We start from the raw sequence: 25,495 nt of genomic DNA, 5'->3' as shown, positions 1-25,495 counted from the left end.
TGAAATCTTGGTTACAGAAAGACTAATATGTTAGTTATTCTTGATTTGGAGATGCTGGTGTTGGACTGGGGTGTACAAAGTTAAAAATCACACAACACCAGGTTATAGTCCAACAGGTTTATTTGGAAGCTCACTAGTTTTCGGAGTGCCACCCCTTCACGGCAATCACCTGATTGTGTGTGATTTTTAACTATGTTAGTTATTAAACACCTTTGTGCACAAAGACCAAAGCTGTCATTCCATAAGTTCAAAACCCACGATCTAAAATAAATAACAACATGTGTAGATAAATTACACACTGAACATCATAATGGTATAGAATCTAACCTAGCAGTTTTATTTCAAGAATTCAATGCCAATATATTTGTACACAGTTTAAAAAAGGACACAGTGCTAATACATATAATTAAAAGCCAGCTTATTATAAATTTGTCTCAGAAAATGTTTTAAAGTCTATTAGAATAGAAATAGCTTTATCGTGGTAAAGGGTAAAAATGTATGATTGTGTTTGACAAACTTTGTACAGTTCTTTATGGAACTGAGGAAAATTCAATGGATTATGGTATGCGTGGATTTTAGGAAAATCTATTGAGCAGATACCATATCTCAGATTACAAGAGAAAATGAATAGTGTAGTATTGTTTTGAGTGGGTGGAAGTTGAAAAGTGTTTCAGAGGGTTCAGTTCTAGGACATTTCTATTGACTATGTATATGCCCGAATAAGATCTAGACCAAAAGGAAATGTGCAGACATTTACAAATGATACTAAAATATCAAGTATAATTAAGTTGAAAACTGAATGAAGTGGCAAATGGATAGAGAAATAAGATTGGTAAATGGGCCAAAAGAGGACAGGGAAAAATCAGCATTAGAAGGCAATACACTAGCATTTTAAAGGAAACAATGACAATACTCTGAATGTAATTGAGTTCGGTACTGTGTAAGATCAAAGGGATTAAGGCTATATAAGCTACATTGGCTTTAAAGTTAGCTCCTCAGTAAGGCTGGTAGAAAGCCTTGCAGAATTATAGATGTAATCACAACACATAAGAAATAAAGTGCAACAGAGGATAATGAGTTGAGGATGAATAATTCACTTCCAGTATTTAGTTGAAATGAAACAGAGTTGAATTGTACCTACCCAGCAGGAGCAGGCTAGCAAGCATAGTGAAATGAGATTGGAGGCTATATGGGGATACCATATCCAACACCCATCTGCTGCTGGTATTTTACCTGCAACAATGGCTGTTGCTGAGTCATGAGATGGACAAACAGGCTTTTTCGGGTTTTGGGAAAGCTAGGGAAGGGGAATGTGGGGCGCTTCGCTATTGCATCACCCTGTGCCACCCAAGTCAAATTCTACCTTGCCTACACATTGAGCTTCACAACTCCTGAAAGCTGATGACTGCCTGCAGTATGAGCAATTGTCACCACAGCTGGTGGGACAGCTTAGATGTCAATTCATCTTTATAGGCCAGCAATTCTCACAGGCAAGACTTCCTCCCATATAGGAATGGGGCAGAGGGGGAGGCGGGGGCAGAGAGATGGGTGGGGTGTGTTGATGACAACATCCTAGCCTAAACCAATTAACAGCCATTGGTTTAGTGCATCCCAGTCAAGGGAAGACAAACTCAGGACACCTTTGGAGTTCTCTAAACAGGATATTCTAATGTTGATTAATCTTTGTCAGAGGATATTAGGAGTGTCATGTTAATGATAGATTATTAATTAATTGCTCATCAGGATTGACTAACTCTATTTAAAATGTCAAAAGACAAAGTATGCAGTAGACGTTACAACAAAACAACTGATTTCTGTGGCCAGCTGGCTAACCCAAAGCAGATGAGATGACATTGAAAGCGGCATTGTATATGCAGAAGCAAACTCTCTCTCAAAAGCAAGGAGCACGTGAAAAAGGGAATAAGGGAGGAAGTGGGCTTGAGGTGGAAGGTTGGCCACGGTATTTTTGAATGGAAAGATTTGAGAGCTTTTGGTTGTGTGGTGTTTGATCTTGCTCTTTCTGTTGTGTGTTGTTTTATCACAGAAAATGCAAAATGTTCTTTGCTTCACATAATGCAGCCTTAAAGCTCACACAGTCCATAGAGGAGATGGTGAAAGTCTATGACAATAAATGTTCTAATCCCATGTCCCTGTGAATTGGGGTTAGTGAAAGCAGGGAGCAACCTTGAATGACAGCACTGCCAGCAAGACTCCCATGACCGAGTGCAAACCTCATTACAGGGACAGAATTCACCTTAGTATGAGCCAGGTCTCCAAGCCTGCTTCTTTTCCAAATGATTTGTATTAATAACAATGGGTTGCATCACTAAAATGGAGAAGGCAGCAACTTTACAGAATCGTGGATAGCAGAAATCATTATTCCACTTTTGCTAATATTGTGCTTATTAAACATCTTGTACAATACATTTGGCTTTTTTTCTAATTTCTTTGCATTACACTGTAGTTGTTTTAGTGTCAGAGTCATTGAGCTGTACAACACGAAAACAGACCCTTTGGTCCAACTCATCCGTGCTGACCAGATATCCTTTTAATCTAATCCTATTTGCCAGCATTTGGCCTTCTAATCCTTCCTATTCATATACCCATCCAGATGCCTTTTAAATGTTGTAAATGTACCAGCCTTCACCACTTCTTCTGGCAGTTCATTCTATATACGCATGACCCTCTGTGTGAAAATGTTGCCCCTTAGGACCCTGGTAAGTCTCTCCCCTCACATCCTTAACCTATGCCCTCTAGTTTTGGACTCCTCCAGCCCAGGGAAAACACCTTGTCTCTTTATCCTATCCATGCCCCTCATGGTTTTATAACCTCTATAAGGTCACCCCTCAGCCTCCGACACTCCAGGGAAAACAGTCCCAGCCTATTCAGCCTCTCTCTGTAGCTCAATCCCTCCAACCCTGGTAACATCCTTGTAAATCTTTTCTGAACCCTTTCAAGCTTCGCAACATTCTTCCTATAGTAGGGAGACCAAAATTGCACACACAATTCTAAAAGTGACCTAGCTTTTGGATATATAACAAACAGTGGTTTGTGTTATCTTCCCAGATGACCCTCATTGTATCTTGCATTTTATTTGTCACCTTTACCAGCATGTGATACTGGATGAGTTGTTTGAGGTAATTTGTTTCACCCAATCCTCCTTTATCTTTGCTTTGTCTTGGGTCTATCTGGTGATTGTTGGTGGATGTTTCAATACCATTTAATACCTACAGACAAGGCATTGTTATTGAAAAACAAAAGCATTATATTGAATGATAGCAATAAGTGTAACCACATTTGGTCAGTCACAATTACTAGCACCTTAGAAAGCTAGTAGAGGTACATCTGCTCCCTCCAAAAGCTAGCACAGTGCTCCTTGTCTCTGCCATAATGCCGTTTGCCATCAGTGGAGTTAGAGGTGTGAATGTAACATGCACAACTATTATCTGTACAGCAGTCCATTTGCTGCAGTAATTTTTAAGCTTTTTATATATACTTCTTTTCTTCTTTTGCACCCCCTATTTAAGGAAGCCTCTCAGCTGAGCAGTGACTCAAATAGCTCCTTGCTGTAAGGTTGGTGAAAAATTGGCTGTGCTTCCATCTAAATGGACAATAGAACACATGAAGTAGTAACATCAATGCTGGGGAATTCACTAAAATGTCCTCTTAAATTTCCAAAGGCACTCTAGTGTGTGATTAGGACACCACAGTACAGAAAATGTCAAATGGTGCATTTTCCCACCACGGTGACTCAACTTAGAACATTCAGCATTTTAAATTTTGGTGGTATCCTTTCTACTGTGAAATTTTCTTTTGAAATAGCCTTTTATCATTGCCCTTTAAATGACAATATTATGGTAATACACAAGAGCTTGGCATTTTTTCTGAAACTATCCTTGGGTGAGTTGAGGAGGAATTTCTTCAACCAGAGGGTGGTTAATCTGTGCAACTCATTGCCACAGAGGGCTGTGGAGGCCGAGTCACTGAGTGTACTTAAGACAGAGATAGATAGGTCTTTACTGGTAAAGAGATCAAGGGTTACGTGGAGAAGGCAGGAGGATGGTGTTGAGAAACATATAAGTCATGACTGAATAGCAGAGCAGGCTCGATGGCTTAATTCTGCTCCCATTCCTTAATGTCTTATGGTGTTAATATTTTTATTTTGAATTGATTAACACTTCAAATAATTGAGATGCTGAAAGAAATATTTCAGAACAATGTCAGAGCTGTTGTAGGCTTAAGCACAGGCAAAAGCATCCAGAGAAATTACTTGCTTGGTTCAAAAACAAATCTTATACTTGGATTTCTGGAACACTTGGATTCTATTTGTTTCTCTCGCAATATGTTTTCCTGCTGTGTTTACAATAAATTTAACTTAAAGTAATTTTCTCAGAATATTAAAAATTGAAGTGTGAAGTGAGTATAAAGAGTGGAATTTCATTTCTTAGTCAAACACAGGCATACATCTTCTGGACATTTTCCCTGAGGAGAAAGGTAATTTTAGAGAACGGAAAAGAATTAGAATGTGATCTCAATCTAAAATTGGCCATTTTGCTGATACTGTGCGTTAGATGATGCTTTCACGAATTGTGCCAAGTATTGTTCCAGAAGGTTCATCTAGTTTCCTCCCTGGGTGTTTTGTTGTAGGCAAAAAAATCTCAGACCAGAAATAAATGTGTGTGTCAGAGATATTACACATGTAATTTACATCTTCCGCTCCCATGTTTGCCCCTGCCCAAAAACAATAGAGTTCAATATGTTGAAATGCAAGCTAATGTTCAAAGTTAGGAGTGAGTGGCTGCGGCAGTATCTCCCAACTGAACTGACCAAATCCTGAAAGACATAGCTGTAAGACAGGGCCCACAATAGTTGTTGAGGAAACTGTAATTTAATGATCTATGCAAATGCTGATATCAGTCAGACCGATGAATGGAAGATTAGATTAGATTACTTTACAGTGTGGAAACAGGCCCTTCGGCCCAACAAGTCCACACCGACCCGCCGAAGCGCAAACCACCCATACCCCTACATTTACCCCTTACCTAACATTACGGACAATTTAACATGGCCAATTCACCTAACCTGCACATCTTTGTGACTGTGGGAGGAAACCGGAGCTCCCGGAGGAAACCCACGCAGACACGGGGAGAATGTGCAAACTCCACACAGTCAGTCGCCTGAGGCGGGAATTGAACCCGGGTCTCTGGCGCTGCGAGGCAGCAGTGCTAACCACTGTGCCACCGTGCCGCCCACTATGATTAAAAGAAGATCTATGATTAAAAGAAGCATGCAGAGAGAGAGAGGTCTTACACACAACATGTTACTAAATACAGCTGTAATATGCAGATGTAAATGAATGCGAGTTTCAATACATCAGTACTGAAACACTCTTACTTGGGATAAGGAGGGTCAGGAACAGTATGGCCCCATGGGCCAGTACTTAGATGTGTAATTTGCAATATTAGCTTAACAAGATCAAGCAGAAATCAATGAGAGGGGGAAAGAACCAACACGTCCCAGCCAATCTACTTGTCACCAATCGATCTATTAATGATTGTATTGATAGGCGTGACCCCAGCATAGTCTTTGAGGACAAAGTCCTGTCTCCATATTAAGAATACCCTAAATATTTTGTGCCACTATTGTTGTACAAGTTTACAAAGATTTTTGTAAATTAAAATTAAACATTTTGGGTCAGCAAAACCAGCAGAATTGATTTCAAGCAAAACCTTTAACTCATAGCTCTGCATCTCTCCCACTCCACTGTTAAGATGGTGATCAACTCGGGTTCAGTGAAGGGTGCAGGAGGGATAGCTAAAAATTAGGTGATAAACTGGTCAAGATGCAACACAGGACTGTTTGCATGCCAAACAGCAGCATCAGCACGTGATAGACAGAACTAAATTATCAAACAACCAACAGATCAGATCTAAGCTCTGCAGTCCTGCCACATTCAGTCATGAACAGCAATGGTAATTAAACAACTAATCAGAGGAACAACTAATCTGAGGGGGGAGCCCATGATATCTCTGCAAAAGGCAAAGTTAAAGCATTTGCACCCATTCTCAGCCAGATGTGGTGAGTGAATGCTCCATTTCAGCCATTTCCTGATATCCCTCACATTCAGCTAATTCAATTCACTCCATAAATATCAAGAAAAGGCAGAAGGCACTGGATACAACATTCCCATAATTGCATTGAAAATGTGTAATAACTGACTGCGTCTCAAACCAAGCTATTCCAGTACTGCACGAGCATCTAGCCAATAATGGGGAAAGTTGCCATAGACTGTCTGTCCACAAAAAGCAGGGCAAATTCAACCTGGCCAATCACCACCCCATATATCTACTCTCAAGCATCAGCTAAAAAATGAAATGTGTCATTGGCACTGCTATTGAACAATGCTTACACGGCTCACAAATGCTCCATAAAGGCCAGTCCTGACCTCACTATATTCTTGGTCCAAACATGGATAAAAGAGCTGAACTCCAGAGATAGTGATAATGACTGTCTTTGATTATCAAGGCTGTGTTTGAACAAGAGCCCTTGACAAAACTGTAGTTGATAGAATCTAGATAAAGCTCTCTGGGGGTTGGAGATGTATCAAGCACAAACAAAGGTTGTGGTTGTGGGAGACCAAACATCTGAACTTGAGGACTTCACTCTTCAGAGTTATGTCATTTGGCAAACCAGCTTTAACTACTTCAGCAGTAATCTTCCCTCTTTATCCAACAAGACCCAGGGAATTTGGACTGATTGTGTGGCATGGATGTTACTTGCTGCTTATATATCCGGCAATAATCACTTTCAATGAGAGAGAATCTATCCATTGCCCCTTTATAGTCAATAACATTATCGTTGCTAAACTGCTACTATCAATTTCCTGGGGATGACAACAGACCAAACACTGAACTAGACTAGCCCTATAAATGTTGTGGCTGCAAAGCAGGACAGGGGCTGGAATTTAGAGTAACTCACTCCCACTCTACCTGGAACCTCTACAAGAAACAAGTCACACATTTGCCAAATATTCGCCTTTTGGATAAGTACAGCTCCAACACATCCAAGAAGCTTCATTTCATCCTGGACAAACTAATGCAAGTGACTGATACCTCATCCTCCACCATTGACTCCTTCCACGACCACCACCACCATTTAATGGCAACAGTGTACACCATCTACAAGGTGTGCTTCAGCAACTTTTCAAACCTCCTTCAACAACACCGTGCCGTGGGTGGCACGGTGGCTCAGTGGTTAGCACTGTTGCCTCACAGCACCAGGGTCCCGGGTTTGATTCCAACTTCGGGTGACTGACTGTGTGGAGTTTGCACGTTCTCCCCGTGTCTGCGTGGGTTTCCTCCGGGTGCTCAGGTTTCCTCCAACAGTCCAAAGATGTGCAGGTCAGGTGAATTGGCCTTGCTTAAAAAAAATTGTCAATTCGGTGCATTAGTCAAAGGAAAAAGGGGTTTGTGTGGGTTACTCTTCGGAGGGTCGGTGTGGACCTGTTGGGCTGGAGGGCCCGTTTCCACGCTGTAGGGAATCTAATCTAAAAACACTTTCTGAACCAACAGCTTTGAGAACCTTAAACAACGAGGACAGCAGATGCATAGGGACGGCAAGTCACAGCAGCCAGGATCTCGAGAGTAATTGAGATAGGCTGCACTCTGCACAGTGATGCCTTGAAGCTTCAGAGGGAATGAGACGGAGTGCAGAGCATCTTTAGGTGATTCCAAAGGAAGAGAAAGCTAAAGTATCAACACAGCATGTTTTTCTGTCATTGTTGCACTTATTTATGCAAGATTTAGTTAGTTACAATCACTGAAATTAATTTCAGAACCATTTGTGACTTCCTTTGTAGCTTTGGTCTTTCTATTCTGTCCTTTCTGTCATGATGGCATCCTTTTTTTTTCTCCACACCTATTAAATTAATCTTTAAATATCAACTCTCATTTCATTGTCTTCATTTTTTTGATACCTTAAGCTTCCTAGATCCTTTCTCTTCATCCTAAAATGTTCTCTTCTGTACCTTAGTCTCATCCATGTAACTCTAATGAAACTATCTGACTACTTTTGAATCATTGGTAGGATCTGATGGCATAAGACAGCATAATTGTTTTTGAATTCCAATTTCACCGTGAAATGAATGTTACTGCACCTGCCCTAGTTTTGCTTGCTAGTTAGGTTTTCATTAATTCTAACCTTTTCATTGTAAGGGCTTTAATTCATACCTTATTTGTGACTAATCCTAACTTGTGATATTGACTAATATAATTTGCATTGCATAATTATCTTCTATATTTCTTCTGTCGATATGTACTGTTGATAGTCAGTTCTGTTTCTCTTGCATATCTGTGACCTTTCATTACTGCAGTTTTTCTCTTGTTCCACATATTGGTTTGGGTTGGTTCATCATCTCATCCTGATAATACCTAGATCCGGCCAATCACCTCAATGACTCATTTTCTTTTTGTGATTTATTGGAATCCCTTTGTTTTAGCATGCTGTCTTCTCTTGTGATGATTCACTTGATTTGCAATACTACATTCTCAGAATTCACAGGAACTCGCACTTGTTCAAGAACTTGCCACAAAGCTTTTGTTTCTCACACAGATGCAACACTCATTTTTTGCAAGGACTCAGTACAATGTTTTCATTATTAGGAGGACTTTGCCACAATGCTCATGATTCTTGCCAGAGTTGATTCATCCCCATTTTCTGCCATTTTCCTGTTACTGTTAACAGTTTGTCATCAGTTCACACAATCCTGCTGTTTGTCAGAGATTCAGAATAGTGTTTTGCAATTCGACTGTCTGAACGCTTCATGACATATTTGAATGATGGTCCTTTGTCCATGGTTGCACTGAAGTTGTTGATACATTTATTCGAAACCAGAAAGATGCAATGATTAAGAAATGTGTATAACAGAAATGCATTTTGCCAGAACACCATTTTAGATGTCCTGTGAATGACAACTGAGCAGCTTTTCCTATTTCTTTCATTTATTGCTGTTATCTCTCATAGAAATTTACAACAGCATTTTTGTTTCCAGTTGATGATAGCCCTTGATTTGTCGCAATGTTATTTTTCATTGTCATATGATTGTTTACACCAAGATTCCAGCCCTGAAATGGATTGGTCCAGACTTTGCTGAAATAGGTCAATTTGTCGCATGTGTCATGAGTTAGACTTTCCTCAATGCCCTTCAGCTTCAACACAATTCACACTGTAACTTGCACATTGATCACCTCACATTTCTAACAGCAAACTTAATGAGATCTCTGGCACCTTTCATTGAATGACTAGACTAACAGTGTAGTTCCTTAACCTATGAGAAATAAGAATTTAGAAGGAAACAGATGACCAGAAACCGAGGAGAATGAATTAAAATAGTGAATTCAGTATCAAATCAGGTGCAGAAAGAAAAAAAAATTAAGAAAGAAGTTATAAAATCATGAGGGGCATGGATAAGGTGAATAGCCAAGATCTTTCTCCGAGGGCAGGGGGGGTCCAAAACTAGAGGACATATGTTTAGGGTGAGAGGGGAAAGATTTAAAAGGGGTCTAAGGGACATTTTTTTTACATAGAAGGTGGTACATATCTGGAATGAGCTACCAGCGGAAATAGTGGAGGTTGGTACAATAACATTCAAAAGGCATCTGGGATGGCATATGAATAGAAAGGGTTAGAGAGATCTGAACCAAACGCTGGCAAATGGAACTAGGTCAGATTGGGATGTCTAGTCAGTGCAGATGAGTTGGACCAAACTGTTAATTCCGTGCTGTATGACACTAGAGTCACAGTCATGGAGTCCTAAAGAGATGGAGGAAAAGACAAAGGGAAAATAAAATAAATTGAAATGTTAAAGTCTTGAAGAAATTAATACTTACAGGAATAATTGTTTAAATTGTTCTTTTTCTAGACAGGTACTGCATGAACAATTGTAATGGCATTAGTGGAGTGCTTAAGATAACTGTGAATCCAAATTTTTGTATTGAGTTCAGCTGAAAATAATGCGAAAATTCGGAAACTCTACTAAAATAAAAGGGAGGTTAATGCCTGGATGCTGTTTGCTAAAGGTAAACAGCAAAGTGAATCAAATCAAGTAGCATTCTGGAAATCTACAACTCAGTGTGTCTCTGCTGAATTTGTTGACTGGCTGCTACATTAACAGTGGTGGGCAATGTAAATGCCAAAATAATGATTGTGGTAATCCAAGGAGCATGGAAATTACTTTGCTATATGCCTAATCCAAGGTCCAGGTGGAGTCAGTGGCACCTATCTTTGTTTGGGAATCTAATCATTATTCATAATCTGGAAAAGAATAGTACATCAACCTGCTGTATGTACTCTTGAACGTGCTTTGCTATTATCTCCAGCATGTAGTTTATAATTGCCAAATCGTCTATGATCATTTCCAAGTCATAACGAACTTAGAAGTATCATCAGTTTTCTATTATTGACTTCAACATTTCTAATGGTAAATTAAAGATTAGTTATGAATCCTGACTGGCAATTGCTGACATAGCCTACAATTTGCAATGACTGACTTGGTTGGACATTGTCTGAATACAATAATTTATCAATTTTTAAAGACATCCCAGGGAGAGGATATAATTTTTTTGTATGCTTAGATTACGTCTTTGGCAAACTGTATGGCGTTGGCAACATTTGATGAATATGCATGATGTTTTCTCAGTGCTTTTCAATGACAATTTTCAGTATCATGTAATATTCTCCCAATATACAAACCTTACATGATAGAAAAATCAGCATGATAAACTGCTTCTGCATTTGGTTTTTATTTTCCACTGTTTGAACCATAGCTTCCAGTATATTGTCAATCTGCCAATAGTGATGAAATTGTTAAGCCCAACTCTCCTGTGACTTTCTAAAATGGTGTTTTTGAAAGTGACAATGAACTTGGCCTAACACAACAAATTTGTTCTCACTGCTGCTTTCACTGGAGGACAGAGTTTGCATTATCAGCCTTTCCAGGTTTCACTGTGTGTAATGGCAGAGCCCAAATCCAGCAAATTATGTTGTTTATATAACACCAACATTTGTGTACGAGGTAATGAAATTGAAAGGTTTATTGCTGAGCTAAACCCACTCTGATATATAATAACGGAGCATCAGTCAGTCTTGGGGAGACTCAGGAAGATCTGGGCAGATGTAATTGGAGACAGTCATGGCTTCTACTCCTCATGTTATAATCTTTGTAATTTACTGTTTTTATTTGTGCAGTGTCACTTTTAAGACAACAATGCTCTGGTATTCAAAACATTTTTAATTGATTTTTTCCAATTATGAAATCATAAGGTTCTTGGAAATGTTTATTTGACCTGGAATTGCTATGGGGGTGAACAACTAAGGAGCAGTGGGTAAGTAGAAACATAATTGAAGTGTGGCGGTGTCACCTTGTATTTCTGTTTGATTGTTTGGAAGACTGGGAATTTGAAAAAAAAAAAGTGCAAAAATGAGTAAGGCCGTCTCCAAACATGACAGGTTTCTGTTTGGCAGTCTTGGAATACATCCTGGACTGTGCTACTATGTATATGTTTACATATTTTCATGTGATAGAACACTGAAGACAGAAAGGGTGAAACATTATGGCTTAGATAATACCCATTGCTGTTATTGAATTGGTGTCAGTATGCATCTAACCATCCAAAGGGATCCAAAAAGAGAATCATTGTGGATAATCTGCCATTAAACAATAATGAGAGTCTGGTCGTCGATGTGCACCTCATCAATTGTTATCATGAGTGGGAATTTGGACACAATATGGCAAATATTGTGGTCGTCAAATATGATTTGAGAGCTGAAACAATTGGATGGGAAGTGAAATCCTACAAAATGCGGGCTGAGTCAGAAATACACAGGGAGAATGTGCAACTCAAATTTGAAATTGAACCAGGGTCCTTGGTGTTGTGAGGCAGCAGTGCTAACCACTGAGCCTCCGTACCATCCTGTTAATTAATCATGTTGATTTTAGTCAGTTTGTTCATACAAAGGTTTTTGTCCATTAGTTTTTTAGCTGGCATTATGGGTTTTTAAAAGTTATTAGTCTCCTCCAGGCTCATAACCATTCCATCTGTCTTTTTAATATTAAAATTCAGAAACAAGTAATGGCCCTTTAAATCTAATTCCATTCTCTTGATACCTGTTACTTCATTGGAATCCACCAGAATGGCTTAAACCTATACTGGGATCTGAAGTGGCATTATGCCAAAGAACATAGACAAACTTGAGGAGGGGGTAATGCCTGCACCTAGCCTACACAAGACCATCTTTTAAAGGGGACACAAACTGTTTTATGCCATGTGTTTCCATGACACAGACATTCCAAAGGACACTTGTGATCAGAGGGAACACCCCTGTTTTAAGTAGCTAGAATATGTCATGGCTACCTGGAAGTTCAAGCTTTGTCGAGACATTAAATATAGACAACAGTAGAGGACGCTTTCAAAACTAAAATAAATGCATCAATACAACCTGCCACAAGGGGTTGAAGAAAACCTAAAGTGGTCAAGCCCCATAATTCGACAATCCCTGGCCAGTCACCCAGGTCGCCCACCACTGAGCCAAAAATGTCTGGTTTTATGCCAATGGTGTGCATGCCAGATGCAACCGTGGAGACGTGATCCTGCTAATAATGTTGTCATTACATGACTTGCTTCCATGGATTCCACTTTGTGGATTGTGGCAGGGTCAGAGGTAGCTGTCACAAGTGTGCTTGTGATTTTTGTGAAGATTTGTAGCTCAGGTTGGAGTTCAGGTTGTAAGTTTGCTCACTGAGCTGGAAGATTTGTTCTTAGATGTTTTATCACTATGCTAGGTGAGATCATTGGTGAGCCTCCGGTGAAGCACTGGTGTTCTGCCCCGCTTTCTATTTGTGTGTCTTGGTCTGTTGTGGTGGGTGATATCACTGCTGGTTCTGTTTCTGAGAAGTTGATAAATGGGGTTCAAATTGATATGTTTGTTAGTGGAGTTCCAGTTTGAATGTCAGGCCTCTAGGAATTCCCATGTGTGTCTCTGTTTAGCCTGTCCTAGGATGGATGCATTGTCCCAATCATCTGTGTGTAAAGATACTAGTAATAGTTGATCATGTCTTTTGGTGGCTAGTTGGTGCTCATGTATCCTTGTGACTAGTTTTCTGCCTGTCTGTCCAATGTAATGTTTATTGCAGTCCTTGCAGGGGTATTTTGTATATGACCTTCGTTTTGCTGGCTGTTGGTACAGGGTCCTTTAGATTCATCAAGAGCTGTTTCAGTGTGTTGGTGGGTTTGTGGGCTACTATGATGCCATGGGGCCAGACTAGTCTATTCATTATCTCCAAGTTGTCTTGAAAAGTTCATCATGAAACGGGACAAATTAGAACAAACCCACAAACACATAAACAACATCCTTAAAGTTCACCAAAGAGGAAGAGAACAACAACAGACTCTCCTTCCTAGATGTCCAAGTAGAATGAAAAGCCAATTGAGAGCTGCAGACCAGCATCTACAGGAAGGCGATACACACTGACCAGATAATCAACAATAGGAGCAATCATCCCAATACCTATAAACTGAGCTGCATCAGGATATTATTTAAACGAATCACAACACACTGCAGCACCCAGGAACTACAAGATGCTAAAGAAAAACACCTATGCAACATATTCAAGAACAACGGATATCTGATAAGCACCAGTCCACGGATTCTTACACAACAAACCTAAACAAGAAGACACAATATGCCCAGAGACCCTAGCCACCCTACCATACATTAAAGACATCTCGGAAATTATGACCAGATTACTCCAGCCCCTTGGCATCATGGTAGCACACAAACCTACCAAACACTGAAACAGCTCTTGATGAATCTAAAGGACCCTGTACCTTTATCTACAGTAGAACGCATGTCATATACAAAATACTTTGCAAGGACTGCAACAAACATTACATCGGACAGCCTGACCACAGGATCAACCTCTCAGAAACTGAACCAGAAGTGATATCACCCACCACAACAGACCAAGGCACATAAATAAAAAGCGGGACACCAGCGCTTCAACGGAGGTTCACTGATGATGTTACCTAGCATGGTGACGAAACGTCTGGAAACAAACCTTCCAGCTCAGTGAGCAAAATTACAAACTGAACAATTGTGCTGCACATCAACATGGATACTTGGGCCTGGCTCCTCTGCTCTTGCACTGTTATGGTCAAGGAATATGTAAGTAGAAACATCTTGAATGCCTCAGCTGAAAATAGAGGCAAGGCCTTCTTCAGCTCCTCTTAAACCTTGATGTCTTAACTAGCAAAGCACAAGTGTATGCAATAATAGAAATTAAACAACTGAAGGCATTTTACTTTCATGGCAGAAGTTAAATTTTTGCATTATTTGATTCAGTGAGTGGTCAACGACAAACTGGATAAGTTTTTGTGGTTGAATTCTTTTGAAAGCTCTCATCACTTCCAAGTGGGATATAACACTGCAATTCATGCTACATAAAAGGTAATCTGAAATCCGGTTACAATGCAGATTACCAATTGATGGTTGGACACTTAGATAACAATGAAATCTCTGTCAGCAGTTGCTGAGAATTAGCTTGACAGTATAAGCATCACAGACTCATTGTGAATAATTAACTGGACAGTAATGTCAGTAAACCTTTTCTTCAAGCACCAGGTTGGAGAATCTCAAAGTCAACATTCTAATTTTGGAGGGTGAAGTAAAATTAACAGAGAAAGTAAAATTAACAGAGACTTAATTTTAATCTTGAAGGTTTGTGTAAAGTCAGTTCCTTCGCATAGAAAATTACATTCCAGGATATGAGAGAAAACAGTGATTCCATAAAAACTATGGCCTTTTTTTAAAGGTGATATAATTTGAAGCATCTAATAGTAATGGCAAAGTGGTCAGCTTTTTTCTTTGCTATTCATTCATTTATTACATTTTCCTACTGGGACTTTAGTATCAGTCAAGAATCAAAAGCATTATTGAGGAATTGAGACTTCTATCACTGATCTGACAAATTCAAAGGAAACCATTATTCTCAGGTTCAGTACAAAAGCTGTTAATAGTGTAATTCCATCCTATTAAAAGGATGTCACACCCTTTTGTCTTTTCCCTTTTGAGACAAAGGTTAAGAGTTCTGAGATATTTTTAACAGCTTTGGATCCTTTAATGACATTCCCCCAGTAATACCCTTTTCATTTGAGGTTTATTGTACTGCTGACTTAATTGCCTCAAAGCTCTTTCTCAGCAGATTAGAAAAGCTTCCATGCATGATTTATGTTTAATCTGAAACACAAAGCAAACTTTTGTACTTTGTATATTTTTGGTGACTGAGTTAAATTTTGCTCGCAGGGAACATATCTCTCACTCCATCATCGTCCAACAACTGAACATCAAGGACTCAACATATGAAGCAACAATTCCAAGGAGTGCAATGTAGAGATCGCAAATCTATACAAGCATTGCATCCGTCTTCAAGTGATTCCACAATGTGGGCATCCAACAGCATCAACGCAGCCATGAAGCTATGACTCTTGCTATCTCTGAATTGAGGGACATGGAAGACAGCAACAAAGCTATCTCATAAATTTGGATGTCATCCATTAACATTAGATTACTTACAGTGTGGAAACAGGCCCTTCGGCCCAACAAGTCCACACCAACCCTCCGAAGAGCAACTGACCCAGATCCATTCCCCTACATTTACCCCTTCACCTAACACTACGGGCAATTTAGCATGGCCAATTCACCTAAGCTGCACATTTTTGTACTGTGGGAGGAAACCTGAGGACCCGAAGGAAACCCACGCAGACACTGGGAGAACGTGGAAACTCCACATAGACAGTTGCCTGAGGTGGGAATTGAACCCGGATCTCTGGCACTGTGAGGCAGCATTGCTAACCACTGTGCCACCATGCCGTCCATCGAATCCTGCTACATAGAATTCTGTGCATCAATTAGAGAGACATCATTTAACATCAAAGGTGAACTGTAAGGGTTGGGTCAATAAGGCTGAGATAGCCAGAGTTCTTAATTGGTAAGGGAATCATCGAATCCCTACAGTGTGGAAGAAGGCTATTTGGCACATTGAGTCCACAACAACCCTCCAAAGAGCATCCCACGTCCCCATTATCCTCTCCCCATAATCCTGCCTTTCCCATGGCTAATCCCAACCCCTACAGTCCTCTGTGGTAAAAAGTTTCCACAGATTCACTAGCCTCAGAAAAATTCCTCCTCATCTGTTTTAAATTAATGACTCCATATTCTGAGATCATGCTCTTTGATTCCACACTCCCCAAAGAGGAGAAATTACTTCTCAGTATCTACACTGTCAGGTTCCCTAAGAACCCTGTATGTTTCAACAGGGTTGCCTCAAATTCTTCTAAATTCCAACGAGTGTCAGTCCAACCTACTCAGCCTCCCCTCATAAGAAAATCCTTCCATTCCCGAGGTCAACTTAGTGAACCTTCTCTGGACTGTGCCGATATATTCCAGTATATATTTCCTAAAGTAAGGAGACCAAAGCTGTTCATGGTATTCCGGATGTGGTCTGACTAATGCCTTTAATAGTTTCAGGAAGACATCCCTATTTATATATCCCATTCCCTTTGATATAAAGACCAACATTCCATTTGCTTGCAAATGTTAGTATTTTATAATTTAGTACAAGGGCTTATGCCCGAAACGTCGATTCTCCTGTTCCCTGGATGCTGCCTGACCTGCTGCGCTTTTCCAGCAACACATTTTCAGCCCATGGCTAATCCACCTAGCCTACTTATTCCTAGACCCTATGGGCAATTGAGCATGCCTAATCCACCTGACCTGCACAACCTTGGACTGTAGGAGGAAACTCACATAGAGACAGGGAGAATGTGCAAACTACACACAGACAGTCGCCTGAGGGTGGTATTAAACCCAGGTCTCGGGCGCTGTGAGGCAGCAGTGATAACCACTGAGCCACCGTGGAATATTGGGAGTTGGGGAAGGCAGAAAAGTAGAGTTGAGGATTATCAGATTAGCCATGATTTCATTGAATGGTGAGGCAGGTTTGGTGGGCTGAATGGCCTCCTTCGGCTCCTTCATCTTATAGAGTCCGAAACAGATCCTTTGGTCCAAACCGTCCATGCTAACGACACAGTCTAACCTATCTAGTCCCAATTGCCAACACTTGACCCATATCCCTCGGAATCCTTCCTATTCCTTTACTCATCCAAATGCCTTTTGGATGTTATGATTGTATCAGCCTCCACCACTTCGGCTGGCAGCTCATTCCATACAAGCACCACCCTTTGCATGAAAAAGTTTCCCCTTACATCCTTTTTTAAATTTTTTCCCCTCTCCCCCTAAACCTATACCCTCTAGCTCTGGACTTCCCCCACTCATGGGAAAATACCTTGTCAAAAAGAACTGCACTCCAAGTACTCTTTGTTTAGCAACACTCCCCAGGACCTTACCATTAAGTGTAAGTTCTGCTCTGATTGATAATGCTGCACCTCACATTTATCTAAATTTTAAACTCCATTTGTTACACCTCAGCCCTTTGGCCCATCTGATCAAGATCCCATTGTTCTCTGAGATAACCTTCGCTGTCCACTACACCTCCAATTTTGATGTCATCTGCAAAATTACTAGCTATACCTCCTATGTTCACATCCAAATCATTTATGTAAGTGACAAAAAGCAGTAGACACTGCACTGATTCTTGTGGCACTCCACTGGTCACAGGCCTCCAGTCTGAAAAACAAGCTTCCGCTACCACTCTGTCTTCAACCTTCAAGCCAGTTCTATATCCAAATGACTAATTCTCCCTGTATTACATGAGATCTGACTTTGCTAACCAGTCTCCCATGGGGAACCTTGTCAAACGCCTTACTGAAGTCCTTATAGATCATGTCTACTGCTCTGCTCTCATCAATCCTCTTTATTATTTCTTCAAAAAACTCAATCAAGTTCATGAGACATGATTTTCCACGCACAAACGCATGTTGACTATCCCTAATCAGTTCTTGCCTTTCCAAATGCACGTAAACCCTGTTCCTCAGGATTCCCTCCAACAAAAAGTCCACCATTGGTGTCAGGCTCACTGGTCTATAGTTCCCTGGCTTTTCCTTATCACCTTTCTTAAATAGTGGCACCATGTTAGTCAAACTCCAGTCTTCTGGCAGCTCACCTGTGACTAAGGATGATACAAATATCTCAGCAAGGGGCCCAGCAATCCACTCCCCTAGTTTCCCACAGAGTTTTTGGGTACACATGATCAGGTCCTGGGGATTCATCTACTTTTGTGTGTTTTAAGACATCTAGCTACTCCTCCTCTGTAATATGGACTTTTTTTTTCAAAATGTGACCATCTATTTCCCCACATTCTATATCTTCCATGGCCTTATTTACTGCAGAGAGAGTCCAGTTGTTAAACAGTGAAGGAGTCAGTCAAACATTTCAGTCGCAAGTTACCAGGTCAACATGTTGAAGCTTGTAATAATGTGATGATGAATCAATTCCTTACTTGAGCTAGTTGCTGAGGCATCATGTATTTCAGGAAATGGGGTCAAAGAGATTGCAACAATCATTGATATCTTCCACCAATAACCAAACAAGGGGTCATTGCACTGTAATGGTTGCTCTCCACATGGAGCAGCAAGATTCAACGGAGAACTTCAAGATAAATCTAAGCTTTGGTAAATGGTATGGTAATTAAAGGATATAATTACAAGGATCATTAAAAAATGATGTTAACTTGCTTGCAAATTTAGGAAGAATGAACCACATTATTTATGATTAAAACGAAGCTGAGGTTTATCAGGTTATTGATGTTAGCAAGGATAAACATAATATTAACCATGTATAACCAATGAAGTTCAAATTCTTTACTGTGAATTTGAACTCTGACAATCAAATATCACCGTCATTAGAAATTGAACAGATCTGGCAACTCAAGCCTGGGTGTCCATGAGGTGCTCTGGGCCTTCAGCAGCAGCAGAATTGTACTCAACCATAATTTGTAACCTCATGGCCTGTCATTACTCCCAGTAAACCATTGTCACCAAATCCAGAAAATGTAGTCTGAATAAATGCTAACAGGAGAATGAGGAAACTGTTATTCATTCTCAATATTACCTTTTGAGGTTAAAAAAGTAAACAAAATATGTTTGTGCTAATCCGGACAAATAGGTAAATGAAAACTTAGATATATTTCAATGGGCTTGATCTTCAAGTCTTCAGCTTATTGTTTAAGTAATAATCGGAGAATGCAAGTGAGAACCCGACTTACATCCTGATGTACTGACCCAGTGAGGATTGCCCAGAAGTTTGCATTTCTGACAGGAGGCAATCGCCCTGCTCTCCTAGGACTTTCCACAATACAGCATCTGCTTGTTTGGCACCCCTAATCTTCAGCTGTATCAGCAGGAGCAGTGGCTGCTGCTCTCAGTAAAAGTGCCTTTTCATCAAGGATCATCATTGGATCCCTGCAGAAATGTAAGAGTGAGAGCTTATGCAGGTTACAGGAAGGTGGGCACTAGCTGGTGTTGGAAAAATAAGCAGGGTGATGACTTTTATCAGGCCCCTCACCCTTCCCAATCCAAGGTCTCTTGACCAGAAACCCTGTTACGGTTTGCTTGTTGACCTCCCTGCTGCAGGCTAAATCCGAGTGGTAGCAGGATGGAGCCCTTAAGTGGGCAAAAGTTCCTTCCAAACCCACCTCCAGACCAGTTGAGGCATTAATTTCTTCCTCCATTACGAGATAGGTGCAGATGAGGGAAGATGTTCTATTCTATATTCAGAGAAATAAAATGCTACAACACACACCATATTTTGAATCTTGAATAAATCCAAAGTTTTTATCCATTAACCTTTCTGGCAGATAAATCCAAATATGATCATTTGTTGAATGAAAATATTCCTCTTGGAATTCCTAGTGTTTAACTTTTACTAATTCTTAGCCTTGTTCTGTTGTGGTCTGCAGATTTCTACTGACCATTTTATTGTACTGAGAGATGGCATTTCACTCGTAAATATAGGATGTGAACAATAAATGTAGTGTTCAATAAATTTCAATACACTGACTGTTGCTGAGTAGGTAAATGTAACCTCTATATTGTGCACAATGAGGTCTCACAAATAATTTTTTTTGTAATATTGGTTGAAGGAGGATTGTTTATGAGTACTATGAGAACTCCCTGCTCTTCAACTGGTACCATGGGTTATAATAGAGAGATGGAGCCTTTATTCAGCATTTCATCTGGAAAAATACTGTCCAACATCAAAAGCACTTAATCAACCCAGAAATCAATGTTAGCTCAGTTTACCTGTGCAAATAATAGAGGCAGGATTTGAACCTCCAGCTTACTTTGTTTAATGCACATGTGTCTTCAGGGTAGCTTTTCAACTTTTCGTATGGATGTAAAAACGGCCTTGCAAATCGAACATTCATTATAGGAACCATACATTATGGAAATAAAATCAGGCGGTCTCTGTAATTGGTAATTTACCCTTTAGACATGTACCTCCTTTCTGCTCTATTTTAATGAAGTTGCGGATGCCTTCATTTTCAAGCCAAGAAAACATTAAGTAATAGGCTAAAACTGTGAGTACAAAATGTGATGACATTGAATAAATCATTGTTCGCACCAAAAACCTCTTAATTGGCAATGTGTCAAAATAACTGACAAACAAGTGGCTCAAACACATACTTTGATACTTAATCATATACAAATTGTTCATTGGTGCATACAATTTCTTCACATGCAGCTGTTGTGCTGATCCATCTTCTGTCTCAGACTGCAAGCTGCTGTCAGAAGCATTTTGAATAAGATTCACATAACCACCAGAAAAGATTTATTCTGTGTAAGAAATCTGAAGGACATGACTGTAACATAGTGACAGACTTGTCTTCCCTTATCTTCATTATTAATCTTGTGCCAGCATCCAGTAGCTTTTCTTGTCAATATTTTGAGCAAGAAATTAAGCCAAGATTGTTGTATTCAATTTAGAATTTCCTTTTATCACAAGAAAGCGATCTTTGGTTTTATACATAATTATAATAAAAGATATGTTCACATTTTTAAAAAAAATTACACCTCAACATTTTTTATAGACCGGTCATAAAGTATACAAAGGTTTTTGCTGAAATCAGTGTAAATCCTTAGTCAGCAGCTTCCAAACTTATTACCACTACCATCTCAAAGGATAAGGGCAGTAGATACACAGGAAAGCCGTGCAACTGGAACTTCCCCTCCAAGCCACTCACCATCCTAACTTGGAAATGAATCTGCATTATTTCAGTGTTGTTAGGTTGAAATCCTAGAAATCTCTCCCTAATGCCATTGTGTATGCACCTAGACCAAATAGAGTCATATGTTTATCGCTTTTGGCCCATTGCATTCCACACCAATCAAAAGCAACTACTAAGCTATTCAAATCATAGTTTTCAGTAATTGGCCCATAGCCTTGTATGCCTTGGCATGCAAGTGTATACTTAAATATTTCTTAAGTGTTATGAGGGCTTCTGCCTCTACAACCCTGACTGGCAACGAATTCCAGATTCCCACCACCCTCTGGGTGCAAGTGAGCCGCAGTGGACTTCAGTGTTTCAAGAAGGCAGCTCACCGCCTCTTTCTTGAGGTTGATTCAGGACGGGCAATCAATGTTGGCCCAGCTACTGATGCCTACATCTATGAATGAATTAAAAGAAAAATTCTGATTGCAAGAACAATATGGCAATAATAGTTGATGTGTTCAACTACCCACATATGAAGTGGGTTACACATTGTGTCAACAGCACCGAGGTCACCAAATCCTTGTACTGCATTCAAGAGAAATGTTTGTTTTAGTGGGGGTGAGTGCATTTCTAGATTTCATCGTCAGAAATGAAGCTGGGCAGTTGGATGAAATTGCAATGTGTACCATTTGGGAGATAGTTATCAGAACACAAGAGCATCGCTATGGAAAAGAAGTACAAGAACAACAATTCTAAACTGGGAAAGGCAAAGCTGAAATCGCATTAAAGTGGACTGGTTCCAGATTCTTGAAGGAAAGTTGGTGGCGAATCAATGGGAGGCAATCAAAAGCGAGATTCTCTGAGCATAATGTAGTCAAGTCCCTGCAACGAAAATGGGCAGTACTGCCAAATCTAGAATCCTGTGGTTATCTGGAGACATACAGGGTAAGATAAAACAGAAATGGAGTTTATGACGAATGTAAGAAAAAAAGTAGAACTTTAGTGGAATGTAGACAGTGCACTGGTAAAGTGATAAAGAAAAAGTGGGAAATCAAAGAGAAAATGCAAAAAACATTTGGCTGGTAAAATTAAAGAAAATTCCTAGATGTTTTATCAGTCAGTTATGAACAAATTGGGCCGATCAGAGAAGCACATGGTACTTTGCAGAAGATGTCGACAATGTTCTAAATCAGTATTTTGCTTCAGTCGTAAAAAGAAGAATGATGCAGACCTTCTCCTCAAAGAAGGTATTAGATAGAACAAGGATAATGGGAAGGGAAATGCCAGAAGGAGTGACCTCCTTCAAGAAGGATAACTCATCAGGCCCAGATGAATTTTCTTCTTTGGCTGTTAAAGAAAGCCAGGTAAAATACAGCAGATACTGCGAGGATCCTTTTCTTGATCCTCATGAAAGACGAGTTGAAAATCTGTGGATGGACATTTGCAAACATTGCAAGGTTATTCAAAAAATGGTTGGATGGATAGGCCAAATAATCATAGGCTGGTCAGCCTGGGTTTGATAGTGGGCAAGTTACTGGATTCCATCTAGAGAGATAAGGTTGGCTGTACTTGGAAAGGCACAAATAATCTCAGGAGAGTCATCACGGTTTCGTTCAGGTAGGGTAGTGTCTTACTTAATTGGATTTTTTGAGGAAGTAAAGAGGATGGAGAGCAGTGCAATGAATGTTGTCTGCATGAATTTCAGCAAGGCATTTAACAAGGTGCCACATGACAGACTGTTAAGAAAAATTAAAGCGTATGGGATATAGAGGCATGTGAAGAGTTGGTTTCAAAATTGGCTCATTGACCATAAACACAGGTTGATTGACAAATAGAAAGCAGTTTGCAGTGGTGTTCCACAGGACTCCGTTTGGGTCACAAAACAGAATTTGCTGGAGAAACATAGCAGGTCTGGCAGCAGCTGTGGAGAGAAAGCAGAGTTAACGTTTTGGGTCTAGTGACCCTTCTTCAAAATGGACCCTTCCTCATTTTGGCAACTAACATTTATGTCAATAGATATCTCATTAATTTTAAACTAGATCAATCTCTCAATATTATCAGACAGTTAGCCTTTATGAAAAAACATTGCTTACATCCAACAGAAGTTCATCTCTTTTGTGTAGGGATATTATATGTAACGTTAGTCATACTACAAGCAACCCTCTAATGTAGGAGATGCCAAGTACTAAAAAAACCTATCTGACCTCCACAATCAAAAAATATCTCGCCTGAGCAGAAATGTGTGCATTGCCCTCCACCTCTTTCTAAAGCCAGAAGGGGTTAAACAACAAATAGTCAAGGAACAACCACAAGAAAAGTTTGTGATTTCATAAACTCATGGCAGAAGCTAAACGATAAACAGAATCCAATGAGGATAATTACATTAGAATAAGATACTTGTTTCATACCACCAATGTGATGAAATGAGATGACTACGCTGATTTATAGAAATATTTTCCACTGCTATCCAAATCAAAGAGTTCAGATTTGAAGTGCTAACAAATTTAGAAAAGCACCAGACAATAGATGATACACCAGGAACTTAACTGAGTCAAATTATAACATAGTGAGCAACAATGAAAAATTCAGGTCCCACAGTTCCCGCCTCAGGCGACTGACTGTGTGGAGTTTGCACGTTCTCCCCGTGTCTGCGTGGGTTTCCTCCGGGTGCTCCGGTTTCCTCCCACAGTCCAAAGATGTGCAGGTCAGGTGAATTGGCCATACTAAATTGCCCGTAGTGTTAGGTAAGGGGTAAATGTAGGGGTATGGGTGGGTTTCGCTTCGGCGGGTCGGTGTGGACTTGTTGGGCTGAAGGGCCTGTTTCCACACTGTAATCTAATCTAATCTAATCTAATTAGATAGTGAGCTAACTGGGAAGGAACAGATTCAAATATAATATTATTCCTTCCTACCTTTCAAAGAACAATCATCAGTGACCATAATGGTTATCACATTCGGCCTTCATGTGTCACAATTATGGAAGTGATCAAGGTGATTTCACCAAGAATTCATTCATTGAAGGTACATGGGGAAAAAAATCCAAACTAATCAACAACTTGATGTAAAAGGTCAACCGATTACAGCACAAGGCCATAAGCATATTGAGAACAAAAATCTACTAGCAATTAGAAAATGTGGTGTGTATAACTCCGTGGAAGAAAATCAAGATATGCAAAGAAAGAACAAACTGTTTGCTTTTGCAATAAAATATAATTAAGTGTCCTTCAGTTTAGAAGAGAACCTCAAATCATAAATGTCAAGAAGGTAGTCCAAGAAAAGTACCTTCAAACCAATTAACTAGTGCTTGATCAAACACAACGTTCAAGCAGATTAGTGAAACTTTGAGATCACCTGAGTTTACAAAGTCATATACCTTGGGGTGGGATAGGGGAGTGGTGGATGAGGTGATGGTAATTGCAATTGGTTTATTAGGATAACAATAGTTACCAGAAAAATGTTGGGGAGGAGATGTATGTAGTTCCTGAAGGATCCAATAAGGTTAACAATTGATTGAGAACAATACGCAGTGTCCACTCTGATGTCATGAGGACTCTGGAGGAAAGTTCCCGTCAAGTCCTCTAAACAGTCTTTGTAAAAATGTCGAGCCCATTTTTGTTGCTGCGATACAATAAATGACATCTTGGTTGCTCGAAATCAAACTCTTCTCATTAGGCCAGAAGGTGACTACCCTTGCACACACTAGACCAAGTAAGCCCCTAAAGAACCCATACACTTAAAAGACACGGATGACATTACACCAAATGGCAAGTGTCATAGATTTGAATGATAGGAAATGTGACAAAATGTAACATCATGCACTAAAGTTAAAATAGATGGTGCCTGGAAATATAATGGGAGTAATTTTAATCAAACACCACTTGACAGGAAACTGATAATTTCACAACACTTACCTTTTCAAACCCCAATTTTATTAATCTCTAGTGTAAGTATTCCTTACATGATGCAGATAACTCAATATTTAGGTAAACATAATTCCTATTTGAATGCAGCATTTGAGGAGAAAGACGTATGCTGAATTTATTAACGTAATACAGACTATATTAGCATAAAACATTTTTAATAACCAAAAGTTTTTATCTTACAGAATGATTTCCAGACTGTTGGTCACCTTTCACTAATAATGATGATATTTGAACTTGTTATCTGGGTATATGGTGCTTTAACATCTTGCAGCAACAATCTACTAATTTGAATAGATCTCAAATGAAGCTTCTGCTGCAATTAAAATGTCAGATCAAACTTTGGTCGTAT

This window comes from Chiloscyllium plagiosum, unplaced genomic scaffold (genome assembly GCF_037043375.1).
Source record: "Chiloscyllium plagiosum isolate Xiang-an unplaced genomic scaffold, Cpla_swu_hap1 HiC_scaffold_12, whole genome shotgun sequence".
NCBI classification, from domain to species: domain Eukaryota; kingdom Metazoa; phylum Chordata; class Chondrichthyes; order Orectolobiformes; family Hemiscylliidae; genus Chiloscyllium; species Chiloscyllium plagiosum.
Note: the sequence above shows the minus strand (reverse complement) of the source record.